The sequence below is a fragment of the Indicator indicator genome, chromosome 1 (genome assembly GCF_027791375.1).
Source record: "Indicator indicator isolate 239-I01 chromosome 1, UM_Iind_1.1, whole genome shotgun sequence".
In the NCBI taxonomy this organism is placed as follows: domain Eukaryota; kingdom Metazoa; phylum Chordata; class Aves; order Piciformes; family Indicatoridae; genus Indicator; species Indicator indicator.
The window spans coordinates 60,023,403-60,045,648 of NC_072010.1; positions in this window are offsets into that span (position 1 = coordinate 60,023,403).

Genomic DNA, 22,246 nt, shown 5'->3' on the forward strand with positions numbered 1-22,246 from the left:
GCCTAGCCATTTGTTTTCATTCCCTATCCCTTTTTTTCCCCTCCTGAGAGTAAATGTCAGCATGACAGCACATTTTTCATGGGTATTGTTTTGCTGGCTTGTTTTGACAAGGATTGGTGCATGGTATGGTTCCATCCCCAGGAATCTGTCTATATGTGAAATAATGAGCAGCAGCCTTTGCAGAGCTTTCCAACTTTGCATACAAAAGGCAGAGGTAACCTGAGATCCCTAGCCTCAGCAGGCAGGACTACTGAGGCTTTAGGAAGCACCTGATTCTTTCCATTATCTACACAGGGAATAAACATCGAATCTAAAGGGGAAGGACTGTTTGTCTCACTGCTGATTCTACCTAGGTGCAAGACAAATTTCTAAGGAGGGAGGGCCAGATGCCTTCCCCACCTTTGCTGTATGCGTTGACAAAAGCTAGAAAAAACAAATGCAGTGACATTAAAATCCAGTAATAAAGTATTAGTAAGAGACTTTGGAAATTTAAGTAAATTGCCTTTTAAAGACTTTCTATGTATCGACAGGGATTGCTACAGAGAGGATGTTTATTTACTTGCTGTATTAAATTAGATAATTTACACAAATTATTAGCCATAAATTGGCCATGAAAAAAATCAACTTGATCTATATGAATTAGTTTATCTGTGACATGTTTTAAGCTACCTGATAGAATTCTGATATGCAATTAATTAATTAAACAGGACAAATGTTGTCACTCTGAATAAAGTTCTTGCTTTCTCATCTAACAAATCACAGAGGTAGGTGTTCATCTTATTGACCGTGAATTACTGCATGATACACTCCTCATCTGAAAGACTGCTTGCTCTCTCAAAAAATCTATACAATATTCTATTTGATACCCTTTGACCTACTTGCTTATTTCTATACTGCTGAACTCATTTCCTCTGAGATAATTAATTGAGTCAATCAGTTTCTCATTATTTAGGTTATCCGCTTTGGCATTTAGATGTAGATATTCAATAATTTCTAGCCTATCAGCTTCTAACTTTGATGTATGTATCACTTTATTACCATATATTAACAATTTACTTATTATTAATTGTTATGTAGTTGATATTTTATCACAAAGAAACACCTAACCATTACTATGATATTGCCCTGTGTTTTGAATTATTTTCATAATGGATTTATTGTTAATACATATAAATAACCTGAAATGTACAATAGACATACAGATGTTTATATACAAAATCACAGACACTAAAGCTCTAGTCAAAATTTGAAATACCTATTTGATGGATGTTACAGATAAAGGATAGTCAGATATTTAAATGACATTTTGAGATATTGCAATGATATTATTTGTAATTATTTGCATTTATCACCACATGTGATAAATTATTTGTAATTATCACCACATGCATTCTGCAGCTAGAAGAGGGACAGGTACTTAACAGTAGGAGAGAAAATCATGATGTACAGTATTGATGTTTATAGATATAAATTACTAAGTAATTTCTAAGAATTTTGTGTGAAAGAGAGAAAGGGATGTAAAGAGAAAAACATTCCTACCATGCAGTGTCCTCATTTTTCAAAATACTTTCTTTTTGTCAAGGAAGTTGTTCTTCCTCTTTTCCCCATCTCCATTTAACAGTGGAAAGTTTCAGTGTGGAATCCTAGAAAATCCCTTTGCAAATATGTGCAAAAAGTCCTTTACTTGTAGCAGATCTAGAATGCCACATTTTCAGTTCCCTGGCTTTTGACATTTTAACCCCCTTGTCTTCAAGGATGCAGCAAGGATAAACTAGCACTGAAGAGATAACTTTCAAGGCAACCTTGAGCTAGTGCCAGTTTGCTAACTTGGGCCCTGAATCCATCTGTATATAGTTGGAGCTATACAGAGTTAGTGCACTTGGAAGTGGTTTCATGGGGACTTGTGATATAAATACATCTTTATTAGAGCACTTTGATCATAATGTTGCCCCTAAGATGCAATTTTATATATATATATCTTTGGTGTTATTGGCCAACTTGAGTGTGTGTCGTGGTTATAATCCTGATTTCAGGATGATTGATAGGCATGTGCAAACTAATGCTCCTTTACCATGACATGCTGGAAAGCAAATCCCTTCCTGTGTTTTAGCAAGCAGCATCCTCATCTCCACAATGTTCTGGGGGCTAAGCCTTTTCCTGATGTGACATGATCCCCAAGATGAGGGGTGTTACAGTACACATTGCTCACTAAGGTTCTGCCTACACAGCTGTCCTTTGCTGCTGAACTGTAAGCATTTATTGACTTTTACTTGACAGCCCTGTGTTCAGGCTTTATCCTTTTGAGTTCTAAGGTACTGCTTATGAATTTAATGTGAGGAGTGAATTTGATGATGAAACCAGAAATGTGATGAAAAATACAACTACAGCATGGAAAACTAGAAAATCAAGGAGATAATGGCATTGGGCCAGGAACAAGTCAAGCCAGCTTCTGGGAGAGGTTAGTCCTGTGCATACAAGAAGGGGAGAAACCTTGGGCCAATGAACTTATATGGATTAACTTCTGTCACTCTCTTCCCTCTTGGGACTTTAGGCAAAATGCAGACAGAAGCTTCAGTTCATAGTTTCTTCGTTTAAAAAAGAGAATAAAAATTGAAAAGAGGAAAAGGCCACCTGGAGTGTGTAAAAATGAAGAGATAATGACTGCTGAAGTATACTTTCCTCTGTCTCACTTCACCCTTGTGTGTTGGAAATTATATCCCAGGAAGCTATGCCTATCACAAGCCAAGTGACATCAAAATTTCACATCAAAACCCTTGAACCTGACAGAGTGCCTTGTGCAAAAAACCAGACATGTAGAAGTGGTGTTTAGGGACACAGTTTAGTGGTTGATTTGGCAGTGGTAGGTTAATGATTGGATTTGATGATCTTGAAGGTCTTTTTTCAACCTAAATATTCTATGATTGTATATTAATTGGTTCTCATCTAGTACCAGTGGAACAGAGAGAGCACTCAGATTATTTGCTAATATGAGAAAGTCCTTGAAATGCAACATTGCACTTAAAAGTGACCTGAAAGCCATTTAGAGAGAATTTCAGATGGAATAAAAACACTGATGAATTCTATATAAATATTTGCATCTTTGTTAAGAAGATGAAACTCAGTGCTAACTTTAATGCTGTGGTAATACCAAAGAGAGCAGGATAGTTTTATGATTGTTCTGAACTCTACTTTGGGTGCACATACAGTAAGTGTCACTGAGCTGCAGTCTTCCACTGTCCTTGGAGAGAAGTGTTTGTAAGGATGAGACTTGCAATCCTGTAAAACACTCTGCACTGACAGGTTGCGTCACTGACAAATTGTCACCAATTACCCACAATGAAAGGTCTTTCCAAATTGCCACTGTCTCTGTGCTTTGCATAGCTTCAATACTGTCTGTGAGAAGGCCAGAATGACAAATCAAAACATGCAGGGTAACTTATTCAATGTCATCAGGGGATCAGGTGCACATGTATAATGTGGAGATACCTATGGTTGGGATCCTCAGGCATCTCCAGGCGAAACACTGGAGGACAAGCAAAGATGTCGATCTGAGATTGACAAACCATATCTGACAATATGCCTGCTGACTACACGCTTGGGCTTATTACCTTATATGTAGATTGTAGATATTTGTAATATCAGGTGAGGATGAATCCCACTACATCTCACATTGTTTTTCAGAGTATGTACATTATGGCAAAGCTTATTGCTCTAGGTGCTTTTTATCAGTCCCAAAAGTTGCTTGCTTCTAGTCCTGTCTTTTCTGCTGAGGTAAGCATATATGGTTTTTCTGGTTTGAGTCTTCTTTAAGTAGATAAATATTGCACCATTCCAATGTTGTCCCTTCTTGCATTAAAATTTGTCATTCTTCTTGAGGACACAACTGATCATCCAGTGTACAATTTAATTTCGTTACAGTTTTAGATGTGTGTATCAGCAAAAGCATACTTTATGCAGAATTGAGGGTCATGAAATATGAGATGGTTTAGCCTTTTAGTGAAAGCCATATACCACAGTTGCTGTATCATTATGCTGCTGAAGGAGAATAAGATAAATTATTTCACCTACTTACTGTTTATCAGGTACACAAATGCTGTATTGTTTACTGCTTTTCTGAGCTAGATATATGTTTCTACATCTTTAGAGGAAAAAAAGGATACTGAAACTTCTTAGTTTCTCAAGTCAGATGAAATGTGGGCTTGTGGCAAGCTGCAAAAAATTAATTAGAAGAGGCAATATACAACTCTGCTAAGAAGTTTGTATCCTTCATCTACAAAGACATACATTTTTGTTAAGAGACAAATCTTTTTGTAATGAAAATAGAATACTCTCAAAGAAACTCAGATACATTTCTCTATCAATGATAGAAAGATCATAAGGCCCAGTTAATATTTGTTGCCTACAAGATATCAGGGAATTCACCCAAGAGGAAATAATTTTGTTTCATGCCCTTTGTCATCAGTGTCTTGCAATCTATCAGTCTCAGTGTCACATATTTCCAAGTACCAGTTATGGGAGGACTCCAAAGCTCAGCTCTTCAGTATTTCCTGTAAGCAAGAAGCCTGGGGAGAAAATGAAGATATCCATCATAGACCTTCACAGCTCACTCTGGTTCCTGCATTATCCTACACTTAAACAGAGGCCTTGAACTCCGGATAGTATCATGAAGCAATGTTCATCAGTTCTTTGCTCTGTGCAGCAGTTGTTTTGCTTGTTAACTTGAATCACCTCAAGTCTAAGTGCCTGAACTTGCTTTCCAGTTCATAAAGAGAAATCCCCACCTTCATGGTATGATTCATCTCTGCAAGAGACATCTTGGCTGGAGTTTGCCCTCCACCCACCTGTTTCTAAGGGATCTGTAGCTAAACAGAAGACATCAGTGTATGCTTGTATGGGTGACTTCTCTGCAGCCTTTCATGAAGAATAAATGTTCACAAAAAATTAGAGAAATTGAGATTTTTTTTTTTTACTTTAGTGAAAGAAAAAGAGCATCCTTCTGAAAAGTGAGAAAAATGAGGCATAATGATCAGTATATGAGAGAGACAAGATGGTTAAAATTAAGAAAAAGTATTACCTAGTATACTAGAGAACAATCTCATTCTAGATTTGATTCTGTTTAGTTTACTAGTAACACTCCTGCCTACTTCATGGAATAGCATAGAGCCAAAATCAAAGATATGTGTTGCAAGTGAACACGTATTCCCTAGGGAATTAAAGATCACTGTGACTGGAGTATTTAGAAGACTGAAAAATCAGGCCAGCATTAAAATGCAACTTTACTAAATTAATTAATGTAGTATTTCTCATTAATGGCTAATTCTTACACAATATTAATCATCATAATTTTGTGTAGAAACTTTATAGTCTTTAACACCTACCCTGAATTATCTTGAATATGTAATATCAAGGAGCTGATGCCATGTAGTTAGGATGGCTATGGCTGCTGATGCTTCTTCATCACCAAGCTTGAAGTGATCATGCTTGAGAGTTTGCCCATGACTGATGTCAGGACTGAAGTGGGCTTGTCTTCTACAAATTACCTTGATTATGCCTCACATCTTTCTGCTGTTGCCCCCTCCTTCCCTCTAAAAAATGCTGTTCTCTACTCCTGATGCTGTTTATCTTGGGTTTGATTTTGCCAGTCATCCTTCTTGCGTGTTTGGGAGGATGTCCTGCCTACCTGTTGTTCTTTGTGTTTATCTTGTCCTTTGCCTAGCAGCTTTTTATCATGTGTTTATCCTACATAAACCAACCCAGATCTTTCTTTGTCCCCATGTTGATAATTGCTTGCATACTTGAATTAAAATGGTTACACATGATATCTATGTATGCCATCACCAAGTTACAAAACACTTAAATAATGTCACCGGTTATACTATTTTAGTGCTTATATTCATGATCAAGGCAAATTAACATTCACTATGCCCAGATTAGTACATTTATAATTTGTAAGGGTCACAGAACTTTGTATTAGCTACCAGTGAATGTCTGTTAGGCATCAGTTGCAGTCAGGTGTTCCCACTGTGATAATAAAAAATTACAGGGATGAAAGATGAGTCAGTGCTCAAGCACAGAGATGTCTGTCTTGTTATTCCAAACTACTGTCTAAGCATCAGGGTTAAAAGTAAGTCAAGAAAGTCACAAGAAGGAATATTAAGGTCCTACAAGAAAAGATGGTTTGACATACACTAAAGTTGTTCCTTACCCTAGTCCAAATGATAACATGGAGTCGTGAATCCTCAGAATGTCAGAGCTGGCTTGGACACTCTCTGTGGTTTTCTGTAAAATCTGAGTTCTAACCCAAAGTTTGATTGAGTTTCTATTTTGAAGGACGTTTGAAGCTTACTTCTGGAGCTAGCAACTTCTCAGGTAAGAATACTGTTCAATAGGCAAAAGGATGATTTCCCTAGAAACTTGAGATAATCTCATTTAAGCCTTATGAAACAGTGACTATCTATTCTTACCAATTTGGAAATACCATAATAAATAATACATATTCCTTGTTAGTTCCTCTCTCAACATATACTGCAAGAAGCTGAACACCCAGAACCATGTGGAACTCAGAGTCTGTCTCTTCCCTTGTTTTGCTCCAAGCTGACCCTGGCATCAGCTGTTTCTAAATGAATCCACACAGCAAAACGTTATTTTTCATCCCAAGGGCTGGTGCATTAAGTTTCAGATCTCATGGGTATTAAAGCCAACAAATCAGTTAGGACTTTTCTTTATAAGTAGCTCATTTAAAGCATTTTTGATGAGGTTAGGAGATTGAGATGCTGTGTTCGTAACTTCCTGACATGCAGTGAGGTTAAATTAAGATTCTCATGCTTTGTGACTACTCACCACTGTGAAAAGTACAAACTGATGCAGTCCCTAAGTGCTTTATTTGGATCAAAGGCAACTCTTGTAATATACTTGAGAACGTAAACCTTGGGCAGTTCTGACCTCTAAATTCTCTAAATTCCAATGAATGGTAGCTATAGTACTATTTCATTTCATGGTAGATACTCATTTATCAGTGATTATCTTGAACTTTATCCCTTTTTGATTTTATAGAGTTAACAGTTAATGAAATCAGAATAGTACAATGCAGGCAGTATTGCTGGAACTTGTGTAATGATTAGCTTGACAACATATCCTTAAAGTGAACAGCAGAGATTTGGTCCAAATTTTTTTTTCCCATGCATCCATGAGATGAAGAAGTGAAAATAATTCTGTAAAATGAAGCTTCAAATGAATTCTATACTTTTCCTATAATTTCTGAGTGGACTCTGCAACTCTCTCTTGAAAGTCAGGGATAGTTCACACTATGCAACTTTGGGTACCAAAACTTTAGGCACTCAATTTAGGAAGTAGTCTCCCTCTCAGTCTAAATATAAACTCCATTTAGTGAGAAAGAGGATATTTTAGCGGATGGTTTAAAGCAGAAATATAATATCAGTGCTCTGAATTTGTGTATAGGAATATAGATGTCTTGTGGTAATTCACTATGGCTTATCTCCTCCTCAGAAAGGGGACATACTTGGCACATTCAAAAGCAAAACCTTTAGCAGTCAGTAATGCAGGTGTTCCCACTAACTAGAGCTCTGGAGTGAAACTGGGCAAGCCTCAACATGCCAATACTTTTGCCGCGGTTTGGCCCTGGATGGGGGTCAAATGTCCACCAAAGCTGCTCTATCACTTCCCTTCTTAGATGGACAGGGCAAAGGAGAAAATACAGCAAAAGTCCTATTGTGCATATAGGGAGCTTAGACAAACCAGGCTTGGATGGAAAGGCTGAGTGCCTAAAAGCAGGTGGTGGAAAAGCCGTCTGCCATGTGCATTGTTGGTCAATGGTTTTCCAGAATGATAAGGTAAGTGTTTATACCATACCTGTTTTGCTAATATCTAATGCTTCAAGCATTCCTGTACAAATTTGAAAGGGGTTACAATACCAAATGAAACTGCAGCTTTTTGGAATACTTTTCTCTCATTTTTTTTTCTTTTTTGAAAAATGGATAGCTCCATCCAAGGAGCCATTTTTGTCACATGGAATATTTTTTTGGGATAACATAAAGTGTTACAACTACTACAAGATTGAGGTATAGCAGCTGAAGGTTTCAGTTTCAACATAGTCACACAGGTTTCTCTTTAATACCAGTAGGAGATCAAGATCAAATCTGGAAAGATTAGGGGAGAGCAGGAATGAAAAAAAGCAGAAAAGCTCATATTTAGTAGGCCTGGAGCACAAATGCAGTTCATCTTCTTGGCTGGGAGGTGGGAAACAGGCAATTGATGCATTTACTTCTTTCAAAATGCCATTGAACCATGAAAAAGCAATTCTTTGCTTTCCTAGCAATTAAAAACCATAAAAAGGTGCTACTTGCAATTCAGAGGTTGACTCAGGAATTCCTGATGCATTCTTGTGTGACAGCAGGCTCTGGAGGCATTGCTTGCTCATTTTGTTGGGAAGTTGGGTCTAACTCTCCACGCTATAGTCCTTGGGGCCTCCCTGTCTGTCTTTTCACATGTTGCTGGGCAACCTGATCATGCAGAGGTTCAACATGAATGCCTGGTGTGATCCAAAACCTCTAAATGGGATAGAGGAAGGCACAGAGTCCCCAAGAGCCACATGCAACTATCTCAGTCCGAAAGTTGGGAAGGAGATGGGGTTCTTTTTGAACATTCCCTTGAGCGAAATTAAGACACAAATGAGGTCATATATCAATATGAGACTATTTATTAAAGAGAGAGAATGGAACAGAGAAATAAAGAAGAGGGAGAGAGAGGATGAAGAAAGAGAGATAGCTACCACCCCGTGGTCCTTCCTTGGTGGTGGTGGGGGAGGAGAGACATCCTGGGTTTCTGTCTCCAGCCTGAGATGTCCCTGGTGATGTTTCCCCCAGTAAGCTGGCATAGCCCAGGGCTTTTATTATGTTCCTGGTTCATTCATCATAGCCCCACCTTGCTCACATCAACAATGCATAAGTGGATTTCCAGAAGGGTCTTCCATGTGTCTTCAGAGGTTGGCACTGAGCAGCCTCCACCCCTCTTTGCCATCCACTGTCCACTTAACCCGCTGGGCAGTTGCTCTCTCAGTGGGCAGAGGTGACACATCAGTTGGGTCACTCAGGATGATCTGATCTTTGTTGAGACACTCCCCAGTTCCTAATGTAATCATCAGGTGATGTACATGTTCAAGAGAGGATTCTCCCAACACACCATTTGACTGCTATGGGGCAGCTGTCCAGCAACCTGTTCTGTCCTTGCTCAGAACTGGTACACAGCCTTTATCCCATCTTTGCAGGAGGGTCATGATGACCTGTCCGTCAGAAAAAATCCTTCACTCTGAGAACTGCTGGTGGTGGACTTCTCCTTTTTAATTGTCTTCCCCCACACACTTTTAGCTCTTTCCTCTGCCTCTCTTATTCTGATAATGTTATTCAGACTTACAGCCAGAAATTTCAAATCGGTTAACTAAATTGCATAAATTAATATTTCTATTTGTTGCTGTTTAAGCATTCAACTTGTATCTATGTGTGTAGATGTTTATCTATATATGACCAGCATATTTTGAAAAATTATCAGATGTTTTCATGGTGACATGAAAACCATGTTAGTTAGTAGTCAAGTGGTAAGGGTATTTAGTGAAATTGAGAGTGTGATTTTTAGGTATTTTGGGTGGGGTTGGTGTGGGTTGGTGGGGGTGGGGGGGATGGTGGGGGGTTGGATGGGGGGGGTTTTTTTTTGTTGTGTTTGTTTGTTTTTGTATGGTGATGTAGTTTGGTGTTTTTATAGTTATGAAAGATAATTAGATGTTGGGAAAGAGTGTTTTTGTGAGAATAAAATGAGTTGAGGAGGTTTTGGTGTGGGGGTGGTATGGTGAATGATGTGGGTTGGGGTGGGTACGGTATGTTTTGGAAGAAAGGGTTTTATGTTTGGATGTTTGGTTGGTATTGGTTTAGTGAGGTGATGGTTTGGTTGTGTTCTGGGGTTTAGGATGTGTTTTTGTTTAGATGGGGTGATTAAGTTTGTGAGGTGAATGTGTTTGGAAGTGGTGTTGGGAAAATTTTGGAATTAGATTATTAGTGTGGGGTAATATTTGAGTTTGGTGTGAGGATGAGGGTGTGTATGTTGGTTGTGGGGATTTTTGAGTTGGGGTGTTGATGAGGTGTATTGTAATTAGGGGGTAGAGGGATTTTGTGTTTTGGGGAGTTGAATTGTGGTTTGGGGGGAGGGAGTGAGGGGGGGTTGTGTTATTTTTATTTTTTTTTTATTTTTTGGTTTTTATGTGTGGTTGGGGTGGGGGGAATGTGGATTGAGATGGATATGGTAGGTTTTATGTTTTTAGTGTTGGGGATTGGAGAGGTTGTAGGTAGGGTGGATATAGGGTATTGGGAAGGGGGAGGGTTTGTTGAGGGGGGGGTTGGGAGTTGGTGGTGTGTGGTTTAGTTGGTGGGTGAGGTGGGGGTTTGTTATGGTGGGTGTGTTAGTTATTGTTATTTTGAGATTAGTGGGTGTTTTAGTGGGTGATTTGGTTAGGGTTTGTTTGGAAGGTTTGTAATATTGTTAGTGTGTAGTGATTTGGTTTGGTAGGGTGATAGGGAATGTGGGGGGTGGTGGTGATGTGGTATTTGGAGGTGGGGGGGTTGTGATTATGGGATGTAGTTATATGGTTTGAAGATGTGTATGTATTGTAAGGGGTTTGGTGTTTTTAGATGGGGGATTTTTTAGAAAGGTTGTGTTATAGGAATTTGGATGAGGGGGTTTTGTGTTTGTGTTTGAGGGGTTTATGTTGGGGGATGGGGAGTTTTTTTGTATGGGGTAAGAGTAAGTTGGGGTATATTGGGGTGGAATTAGTGTGGGTTGGTGTGGTATAGGAATGGGGATTGGGTTTATAGTTTATTTTGATATTGGTATTGGTAATAGGGGATGGTGGGATGTTATTGGTGGGTTGCAAAGTAACAACTCTCCCTCTGATTGCTGAAAATACAGCATCCAGGAAGCACCAGAGCATCTCTGTACGGAAATGTGCAAGAGGAACTTGGGAGAGGTCAAAATAAGGAGGGATGTAAGAAAGACATAGTGTTTCAGTAGCAAGTGATGATAAACTTCTTAACAACCAATGGAACAGAAAATTCTTACTGAAAACAAGAACTATTGGAGGTCTTTACATGGAACACATACTTTTATTCCAATTTTTTAAAAATGCGGTGTTCATTTTTGTGGTTTCTCCATCTTGGTTGCTGATTCCTTTAATTTCCATTTAAAAACTTCACCAAACCCAACCTCCAAAAGGTAATGGCTATCATAGCCAAAGAGTGATGATGTCCTCCACTATGATTTATTTTGGAATTTGGTTCAGGTAAAAAAAAGAGGCTTTGCTGTGTGAAATGGTTATAGGACTCAAGTTATCACAACGAAAGCAGAAGGAATCCCTTTATAGTGGGCTCTTGTATTATTATTATTTATACTCTGCAGACTATTAGCAATGTGTTAGAAATGATACTATTTACCTGTGAATGATGGTTTGTTATCTCAGGGTTTGAAAAGAGTTTGCTTTTAAGTGTTCTGATTTTCAGATATGTTTAACTTGTGTTACCATGCTCAAAAATCAGTGGTAAATGCATAACTTCTGGAAGCTGTGGATACTCAGTATCAATAAAAAAACAGGTCACTTCTTTAAGGAGGCTTTGCATATTGATGTGGGCTCTTGATTCCAGAAATGCAGGTTTCAAAATGTTGATTTCAATACAGATTTATAAAACAGAGCATCCAGTGAAGAATTTATCTCTGTGCTTTTCGTTGCTGTTGCTAAGGGAAAGCAGTGACAACTGTCTCTCTAAACAGATAAGATCATGATGAGCTGCAGTAGTTTAGTAAATTCTTTCTTGCTCATTTTATAACACACAATAAACTATTTTTAGTTTATTTAATATACTGGCCATATTTTACTGTTTTTCCTGAGGAATTTCCTCACGTAATTTGTGAGCTAGTTTCATTGGGATTGTTAAACACCAAGGATCATAATTAAAATTGGCAGAAAGCAACGGACAACTTTCATCTTAATAGTACATATGCAAGCTTGATAGGTAGAGTGATACTGTAAGGATGCACTTTATAAGATGAAAGCGTGCTCCTTCTCCAGTCTACCAGATGCTTTAGGGAGATTAAGAGAAAAAGATGTCTCTCATGTATATGATCAGCTGCAGGTGATTTTGAAAAAGCTCGGAGCTATTAATGTCTATGCTGATAGACCTTTAGACACAGACCTACTCTAGCTTACATTATTTTCGTATATTGTTTGGGCTAAATTAGAGATCATGTATCTGCAAATGAAGAAAAAAATAAAATGTATATATATATATATGTGCGTGTGTGTGTGTGTGTATATATATATATATATATATATAAATGTAAAAAGTGACTTGCCATTTAAACAGCCCTAGTTTTGAATATTTCAAACTTGGATGCTCCTAGGTTCACACACAGATATTTAGGAGTCATTGATATCACACACACACACACACACATGCACACACACAGAGAATGCTTTCAACTGGAAGAGATCTCAAAGGTCATCCAGTCCAGCCCTTGACCCAGCAGTGAAAGGTCAACACTAAACCATGTCCCTATTATGTAAGCTCTCCACCTCCCATTCCTGTGTTTGCATCAATAAAACAGCAGTAACAATTGCACATAGTTGTAGTCAAACTTAGAGTCTGACTGAGCACAAGAGAGAATGAGGGCAGTATTTCTGACAGGTGAGGCATGGAGAGACAAAATTTCCTTGCAAGTGTCTGTACGAGACAACCTTCATCTGCTGGAAGTTCTGCATCGAGTCCTGACACTTGCCATGCTATTGAGTTAACCAGGTAGAAAATGCCTTCAGTCTCAATACGTGTCTGTAATAGAGACTGGCAGCTCAGGCAGACTTGAGGGAATAAAGGCTCACTGAACCTGCAGGGAGGACAAAGTCACTATAAGAAATATAGGACAGAGTAGGTGCTAGCAGCTGAAGTGTTATCCAACATAAAACCAAAAATTAATTCAATGGATTTTGAGGCATGCTAATTACATTTTGCACAAAAAAACCAACCAACCCAAAAAAAGAAAAATAAAAAAGAATCTGTAGTGAATGACATGTGATAAAATATTAAAATATTTACACTATGGCAAAGTCTCCTGATGCAACCTCCTTGCCCTGACAGCATTGTCAGCTGCCTTTTGCATGGTTTCAATGGCTCAGACTCTTAGTAGAGGATAAATCAAAGCCATGGAGACTATATATATATATATATATTTTTTTTTTTTTTTTAAAATACCACTAGTTTAATTGCATAAGACCTTCAGTTACCCCATTGAAAATCTAACACCAGTACTGCAGCAGGAGGTTGTCTACAAAAACTGTCTGGTCACAGACAAGTAAGGTGTAGTGTGAAATTTCCCAAATCTCACCCAGGTGTCACAATAGAAGCAGAGAGTCCTGAAAAACCCCAAAGCTGCTAAATCATTAATTGTTAACTTTTTTTTTTGAAAGTTAGGAAAAAAGAATTAAAGCTCGGGGAGAGTTCCACTATGTCATGTGCTGAAATCCATCAGTTGTCCTGTATAAGAAGTGGGAACGTAAGAGCACCCTGCTCCAAGCATTTTAGATTCAGAAAAAAAATAACAAACCAAAAATCCTGCCTGGAATCATGCTTCACGCTGCCTCTCTATGCCTTTACAGAGACAAAACAAGTGAAATAGCCTTGTCTCAGGTATCTCTATGACTTCCTCTCCAACAATTTGTTTGTTCAGACTAAGATACTAATCTCTGTTTAATCAGTCCACTGGACTTGCTCCATTATGTCCTTCTCAGTCTGGGTAAAATATTCCAGCTGTGGTTTCACATGTACTAAATCTCTTAATCTGTTGTCTGCACTTTTATAACCAGGGTACCAATGGCCTTTGCCACAGCTCATGATGTCTGTTCCTATGCTGTCCTGTTGTTCAGCAGGTCCCCAAGGACTTTTCCTGCAGAACTGCTTCTTAAATGAATGTCCTCGAACCTGTACTACCTGATTAGGTTGTTTCCATCTGAGATGCAGGACTTTTCATTAGCTTTTCATGGAATCATAGAATATCTCAAGTTAGAAGGAACCCATGAGGATCATGGAGTCCAACTCCCTGCTCCTCAAAGGACTACACTAACCCATGTGACTAAATGCATCATCCAGATGCACCTTGAATTCTGACAGACTTGATGCTGTGACCGCTTCCCTAGGGATCCTTTAATGGTGACTGACCACCATCTCAGAGAAGAACTTTTTCCTGATGTTCATTTGGAACTTTTCCTGATGCAGCTTCTTTTAATTTCCTTGTGTCCTGCTGCTGGTCACCAGAGAGAAGAAATCAGCACCTCCCCCTCCATTGCCCTCCTTGAGGAAGATGTAATCTGTGATGAGGTCACCTCCCAGCCATCTGTCCTCAAAGTAGAAATAACCAAGTGACCTCATCCGCTCCTTGTAAATCTTGCAGTTGAGGCCATTCACCGTCTTGTTGACCTCCTCTGGATATACTCTAATATTTTGATGTCATTCTTCTGTTGAGGTTCCCAAAATTGCACTCAGTACTTGATGTGGAATTGCACCAGTGTGGTGTAGAGTGGGACAATCATGGAATCATAGAATTGATAGGGTTGGAAGGGACCTCAAGGATCATCCAGCTCTAACCCCCCTACCATGGGCAGGGACACCTCATACTAGATCAGGTTCCTCAGAGCCACATCCAGCCTGGCCTTAAAAACCTCCAGGCATGGGGCTTCTACCACCTCCCTGGGCAACCTGTTCAGTGTCTCACCACTCTCATGGTGTAAAACTTATTCCTAACATCCAATCTGAATCTACCCACTTCTAGTTTTCTTCCATTCCCCCTAGTCCTATCACTACCTGACATCCTAAAAAGTCCCTCCCCAGCTTTCCTATAGGCCCCCTTCAGATACTGGAAGGCCATAATAAGGTCTCCTCAGAGCCTTCTCTTCTCCAGACTGAACAGCCCCAACTCCCTCAGTCTGTCCTCATAGCTCCAGCCCTCTAATCATCCTTGTGGCCCTTCTCTGGACATGTTCCAGCACCTCCAGATCCTTCTTGTAACAGTGGCTCCATAACTGGATGCAGTACTCCAGGTTGGGTCTCACCAGAGCAGAGTAGAGGGGGAGAATCACCTCCCTCGACTGCTGGCCACACTTCTCTTGATGCAGCCCAGGATGTGACTGGCTTTCTGGGCTGCAAGTGCACACTGGTGGCTCATGTTGAGCTTCTCACCCACCAGCACCCCCAAGCCCTTTTCTTCAGGGCTGTTCTCAAGCCAGTCACTGCCCAGCCTATATCGGTGCTTGGGATTGCCCTGACCCAGATGTAGGACCTTGCATTTGGTCTTGTTGAACCTCCTGAGGTTGTCAATCACCTATCTCATCTGGCTAGCTAGGCTGTGCTCGATGTACCCCAGGACACAGTTAGTCCTTTTGACTGCCAGGGAAAAATGTTGACTCAGATTCAACTTGTCATTGACCCAAAATCCCCATATCTCTTTCTACACAGCTGTTTCCCAGCCTCTCCCAGTTTGTAGGTATAACTAGGAGTGCTCTGTCCCAGGTGGAGACTTAGTCGAAGTTAGGTTTAATGGAGCTCTGAGCTACCTGATCTAGTAGGGGATGTCCCTGTTTAATCCAGGGAGGTTGCACTAGATGACCTCTAGAGGTCCCTTCCATGCCAGTGCATTCTATGATTCTATGATTTGCTATAAGACATAGTGAATCCCATCTAAGGAGGGTCTGGGACCTCTCAGCACAGGGAGCTCCTTAGGCTCTTACAATAGGATGTTTTCAGCCTGCCTGTCTTAATTTTATCATCAAGATAAAAGGCATAAACTGGGAGCAATGACTATCAGTGTAATGAACTAACTGGTACAACTTAAAACAGGAGTGAGGGTTCATGCCACGTGTTGTAGGATTCTATAAAGGTGGTTATTTTTATGCTAGAATCTGTTTTGAAAACATTCATGTACTTCATAAATTCTTGTAATATCAAAAGGTTGAAACTCCTGTAAATAAAATTTTAACTGCCATGCAAGATGAGAGTGTTCTCTCTGCAAAGCTGTCCTTCAGATAGTAACCTTTTGGTCAGAATTTATGGGGTAATAAATGCCAGGCCTTTTATTTACAGAGATATATAGACAACCAGCATTATGATTTGCAATTTCTGTGGTTACATCTGCATCAGCCTTGCAAGGTGATGCAGATTCCATGTCATGTGGTACACAATGGGTCAAGTCCCTGTATCTCAAAGGGTATCCCTACCCAGAGTTTGCTTCTTGCATTCACCACTGCTTGAGCTTAGCCCTGGGTATCTAATGGGGTCTGTGTGGTCTTATGACATCAACATCATATAATCTATATGTTTTTTCCATTTAGCCAGTTCAGTCTGAGATCAGTCAATTCAGTACAGATATTTCAGCCCGAAATAATGTAAGTAGTTGTGTTGCAGCCTGTCAGGGTAGAGATTTTATAGCACACTTTCACAAGCACTTGGGAAATCACAGGTGAAAGTAGTTCTGCAAACTGTACAACAGAGGACAACTAGGATGAAACTAGTATAGAAATATAGTTCCTTAATTTTAAATACTTTTTTTTTTTTAATTTTGAACTAAAACTTGATTTTAATGAGCAATAATTGCAGGATCCTTCTATTTTCCGCCTGACTCCAGTTCTAGTTTCATTTTAAATGTAGTTTTATGGAATCCTTTTATAGCTCTTACTAGTGATAATGGTTTTCCAAGCCCATCAGCTGCTTAATGTTTAACATGCCTTCTGATGTCCTTCGCTTTAGAGGTTATCAGATTAGATGTTCATTCCCCACAAGGGGAAAAAAGAAAAGAGAAATTTTCTTGGTTGATGTTAAAAGTATATTCTATGACTACTCTCCAGAGTTTTACATTAAAACATGATCTCTCATTACTTAGGAAACTTCAAAGGTACTATTAGCTATTACTTCTACTATTATTACTAGTGAGACTGTTTCTAGTTGGATGAGTAGCATGATACAGAAATTATGGAATAGGATAAAGGAGTGGAATGTTATGGTTTTAGGCTGCATGCCTTTAAGAACCACAAAGAGGAAGAGCTCCAGGAGGTCCAGAAAGTTCCAGGGATGGACCCAAAAAGTGTAAATTGTTTACTCTGTCCCATAAGTCTGCTATCTCTTTATAAGCAGGCTGCGTGGGTAGCTCTTGCTCTTTTCTCTCTCCTCTCTCCTCCTGGGAAAGCGTGAGTTCTTATCAGGCATGGGGGGAGGATTTTGGGTCTCGCTGAGGCCTTGAGAGGCCTGGGTAATTTTCCATATGCAATTTTGGCCTGTTTGGTCCTAATGTAGGGGGCAGAAGGGGGGTGGGGAGAAAAGAACACTAAGACCTGAGCATTAAGGCATGGATGGGAGTAATATTGCCGTTCTGTTGCTCCAGCCATCCAGGAGCAGGTGGTGGCTGTGGTGGCCATGGAGGAAGAGGTGCCTGAAATAGTGCCAGGGGTGATGCTGCCAAGAGGGTGGCTGCTGTAGTTTCCCAGGGATAACTCCACTCATCCAGTGGAGGGCTCTAGCAGTGACACTTGGAATGAGAGGCGCTCCGTCTCCAACCAGATGGAGGAGAGGGACAACTGAGTTTCTTGGACTGTATGGAACTGATGGCTTTGCATATTAGAGAGATGGGACCTGTCTGTATTTCTGATGTGACAAAGGGATCTTCATTCCTTCACGTGTTGGAAGATGAGAATCCGAACGAAGCCACAATTTATTTTCACCTGGAGGAGTGGAAAGAGTCACTGACCTTAACTGCCTTACTCAATTGCCCCAGGGGTGGAAACACACCACTTGGACCCCTTTGGACTGGTCATGGACTGGGACCGATTCATGATGTCCGTTGTTTTGATATTGATTATTGTTAGGCATGATGCCCACTGTGACTTAAACTGGAAAACTGAGATGAACTGTTCCTAGCTTGGTGGGCCCATGATTTCTTCTTATCACCCAGGAAATTCTGTTCCATCTCATCTTATGAGGGGACACACTATTTCCTGATCCTGAGTGATAAGCTGTTCTGAAGGACACTGGGATGAAGAATAATTTACTACTCGGACTTTGCTACATATCATCTAGACATTGTTTCTAGTTTGATGAATAACTTGATGCAGAAATTATGGAATGAAATAAAGGGGTGAAATGTTATGGCTTGAGGCTGGGTGACTTTAAGAACCATAAAGTTGAGGGCCAAAGAGTCCAGCCCAGTGGGTGGACAAAGGAAATTATGTTATTCCATTCCTATAAGTTCTGCATCTCCAATATAGAAATGGTTGCATGGGCAGTTTTGTCCCCCTTCTCCTCTCCCAGCTCCCTTATCTCCTGTTTGGTGTAAGGGAGGGCTTCAGCCTTGAGCAGCTTGCTAGCAGCCTGGGCAAAGCTGAATTTCTATCTGCGTCATTTTGAGCCTAGTGTGTGTGTGGGCAGTAGCAGGGATGTATGGGGGGAGGAGGGGGGCGAGGGGTGGGCATTTGAGGCCTGGATTTTTGGCCTGGTTTGGTGGGGGTTGAGGAAAGCTTTTGCTTACTGGGCTTCTGTGTTAAGCCCAGACTATGGATTTTGTGTATTTTATGTGCTTTGCACTGTAGCATGTAGTTTATGAATAGCACTTCTGTTTAAACTTGCAGCAGTATTCTGTATTTCTACCCAAACCTGTGTGGAGCTTTTTCTTTAACTACCTTGAGAAGAGTTAGAGAGCCTGTCTCGCTCCTACAGCTGAGACATGCACGAATATTTGAAAAATATTATTTCTTTCAGACCACAAGCCATGGTCATAAAAGTACTGCCTTGTCACACACAACCTGAAAACCTTTTTGTCTTCAGGTTTCACTGAAGGCAGAAAACTTGTCTGTCTGTACAATGCTTTGGGGAAAGTGGATGTACAACACTATATAGATACTAATAGCATGTTGACTTGTTCCTGGGTAACTGAAAAGACTGCAAAGCTGCATGAAACCAGTATCTACTTTCTATGTGGAAGTTGTATAAAGCTTATTGTTTTTTTTTAAAGTATATAGAAGTATCTCTGATCTTGGAATTAGTGCCCCTAAAGATCTGATTACAGTTTTTTCTCTAACTTCCTTTGCAAGTATTTTATTGCAATGTACTTTTAAAGTGTTTCTACAATTATAAGAAGCCCCTCAGTTCTGACTTGGTATCTTTCTGTTAAGAAGGCAGAATGGTGCACAGATTCTGTGGGAATCTCCCATGAGGACCTTGCCAAGCAATGGGAACAGATAGTTTAGGTTCTGTTTTATTTTTAATGTATTCACAGGAAATTGAAACCATCCAAGTACATTGTTGACAGAAAGGGATTTCCAGAAGATGGTTTCCTTTGATCTCCTGCCGTACTATGCTATGGAAGTTACCAAGTGTTCTTTGTGCTGGAGCAAAATTTGCCCTCTGAATGCTCTTATCCATCAGAGCTGTGTCTCATATCTAACAGCTGTCACAGTTTTCTCACAGAGTTATCTCCTTCTGAAGGAGAGCAGGTGTTATTTCTAGCACTCCTTCGTGGCCTGGCATCAGCAGTCTCTCACTGTCACCACAGGACCATGGCACTGTTCCAAGCGGCATGTTTCCCACAAACACTGGATGGTGGGGATCTAGGGATTAACGATAGTGCCCACACCTAATTTTTGGTATAAAACTATAATACTCAGGCTCTTTGTTTCACCTACCTATATTCCGTTGCCTCCAGCCATATTAGAGGAATATTAGAGTTCAGATCATCATCTTCCAAGGAACAGTGGGTCTCATTTTCACTTGCTGTGGGTATACACTCTGGTCTCATGAAAGTCATGCTCTTAGATTAAAAAAAAAAATGCTTCCTTTTCAACACCTCTTTCAAAATCAGGAAACAGATGGCTCTCTCCATGCTTCATGACTGTGGCCTCTTGATGTGAAGTATCTTCAGAATTTTAATTTGACACATGCAAGGGACCTGATCTCTGCTTTAACAGGACTTCCATATCTTGAAGATATTTAGGGATGCTACAAGACAGTATCTCAGCAGTTCCTTTAGCTATGGTAGCCCTATATGTAGTTCTTATAAGAGGGAAAAAAAAATGTCCAGTAACTACTGTGGAGAACATCGTGCCTCAGTGTATTGCCTGGCTGGCCGTTCACAAAAAGCGGCCATCAAAAAGGAATAACCATCACTATTTCACCTCTCTTACTCTGCTGAATAGATCAGAGCATCCCCCACATTCATGACCGCTTTCTGCTAGCCAGAGAAAAATCATGTAGGAGGATCTAGACAGCTCCAGATAACTTAGCTCGCCTGTTTAAGGTTCCTACTTACCTGTTTTTGATGAATGAGGTAAGAGCATAATTTGGTCTGAAAGAAAAATTCTTAGGGGATTTGAAGCAATCAGTGTTGAACTCATGAGCCTAAGAAACCCCACAGTAGGTTTTACTTTCGAATCTGCCATTTCTTTACTACCTACTCACAGTCGAAACTGGCTTACTGATTTTGGAGCTTCTTAATGAATGAGGGACATTCATTAAAAGATATTGAGCAACGTAAATTATATTTTGTCTGCTTATTTATTTTCAGCAACGAGGTATTTTTTTTCAAAGAGAACAGAGTAAGATTTTTTTTTTTTAAATAAAGATGCGTAGTAAAATTTCCTGTTTTAAGTTACTATAGCATAGTAAAATTTCCCCAGCTATTTTTAAGGACACTTATGCTACTGGCTTTCCACAATGAGGTCAATAAGAGCCGTAATCTTAAATGGTGACATTCAGTAGCCTAAGTCAGAGAAAGAATTAGCATGCAAGTGTAGTATACAGAACACACTTACCCTACATACAGCTTTTTTACAAACAAATATGAATGGCTTTGGGATGGTGGTGACTGCATATCCATCTGCTAGAGATACTATGTGTTCTTCTTTGAAATATACACTTGTATTTGAAATGCTGTGCATTAGGTTGAGTACTAAAATGATCCACCTAAACAAATAATTGATATCTGAAGCTTCCTGTAATTGGGCATTATACTGATAGTAAGGATTAAACGTAATGATATGGACAATGCAATAAAACACGATGAAAGGCAATAAAATCCTGCACTTTGTTTTAACAGATTTACTCCCTTACTTTCTTTTGATGTCTTCAACATGACTAGAAGCTTAAGTTTTCCAGTCTACTGTTTGTAGATGATGATATCACCTTAAAATGACATGTCTTTCAAACAGGTAGAAGAATACTACTACAGTCCTAAAACATGCCACTAATACTGTGAAATGCAGTAAGCCCTTTTTGAGGTGATGCTTTCATAGTTTATTTTGAAGAGTGCAACAGTTAAGTAAATGTGATTAAAAGGGGAGCAAATAGTGAGGCAGCTCATTTAAAAGGAGAATCTTTTACAGCCTGCAGTAGTGTCATCAACCTGTAATCTGCCTTCTGACTTCAAAGCTTTGTTGGGAGAAAGCGGGAAAGTGAAATTGAACTTTCTAATCTGATATATAATAAAGTAATAGCCCATGATGGGGATGAACACTTATTAGACCAGAGGTGCTCATACAGTTTCTTGATTCTCCCAGAAAATACAGTCCTTTAATCTAGTTCTGCTTTCTTGGTCCTGCCTTCATTGAAATCAATGCAAAACAAACAAACCAATTTATTTTTTCTTTGTATTATCTGAAAAGCATGACTGTTAGGAGAGAAAAGTGCTCCTTTAGAAATCAGAGGGTTGAAGTGCTTTGATTTCAGTTCTCATGATTAAGGATGTGCAGCTTAAAATTTGAGAGTAAATGAGGGTGGCATTCTAGAAAAAAATCAATACAGATTAATTCAGATCCAATTATTTGCTTATTGCTATCCTCGAGAAGAACACCTGGGTTACCAAAATAGCAAATAGTAGTGGAGGTTTGTCACATATCACAGCAAAAATTAAGAGATAAGCTAAGAAAGAAAGAGCTTCTGTTTTCACTCATGCCTGTGCTAGAGATGGATTTACTAAGAAAGATTTAATTCCACCAGCCTTTTTTAGCCCTCAGCCATTTGAATTTAGTTCCTATGTTGGAGAACAGCTGGACATTGCCCACTTTAGTCCCATAATATGACCTCATCCGATCTGTAGCACACTTCCATCAACCTGTAACAGAGATCTCAAGAAAAGGACTATGACTGGAAACCAAGCTCTCTTTATT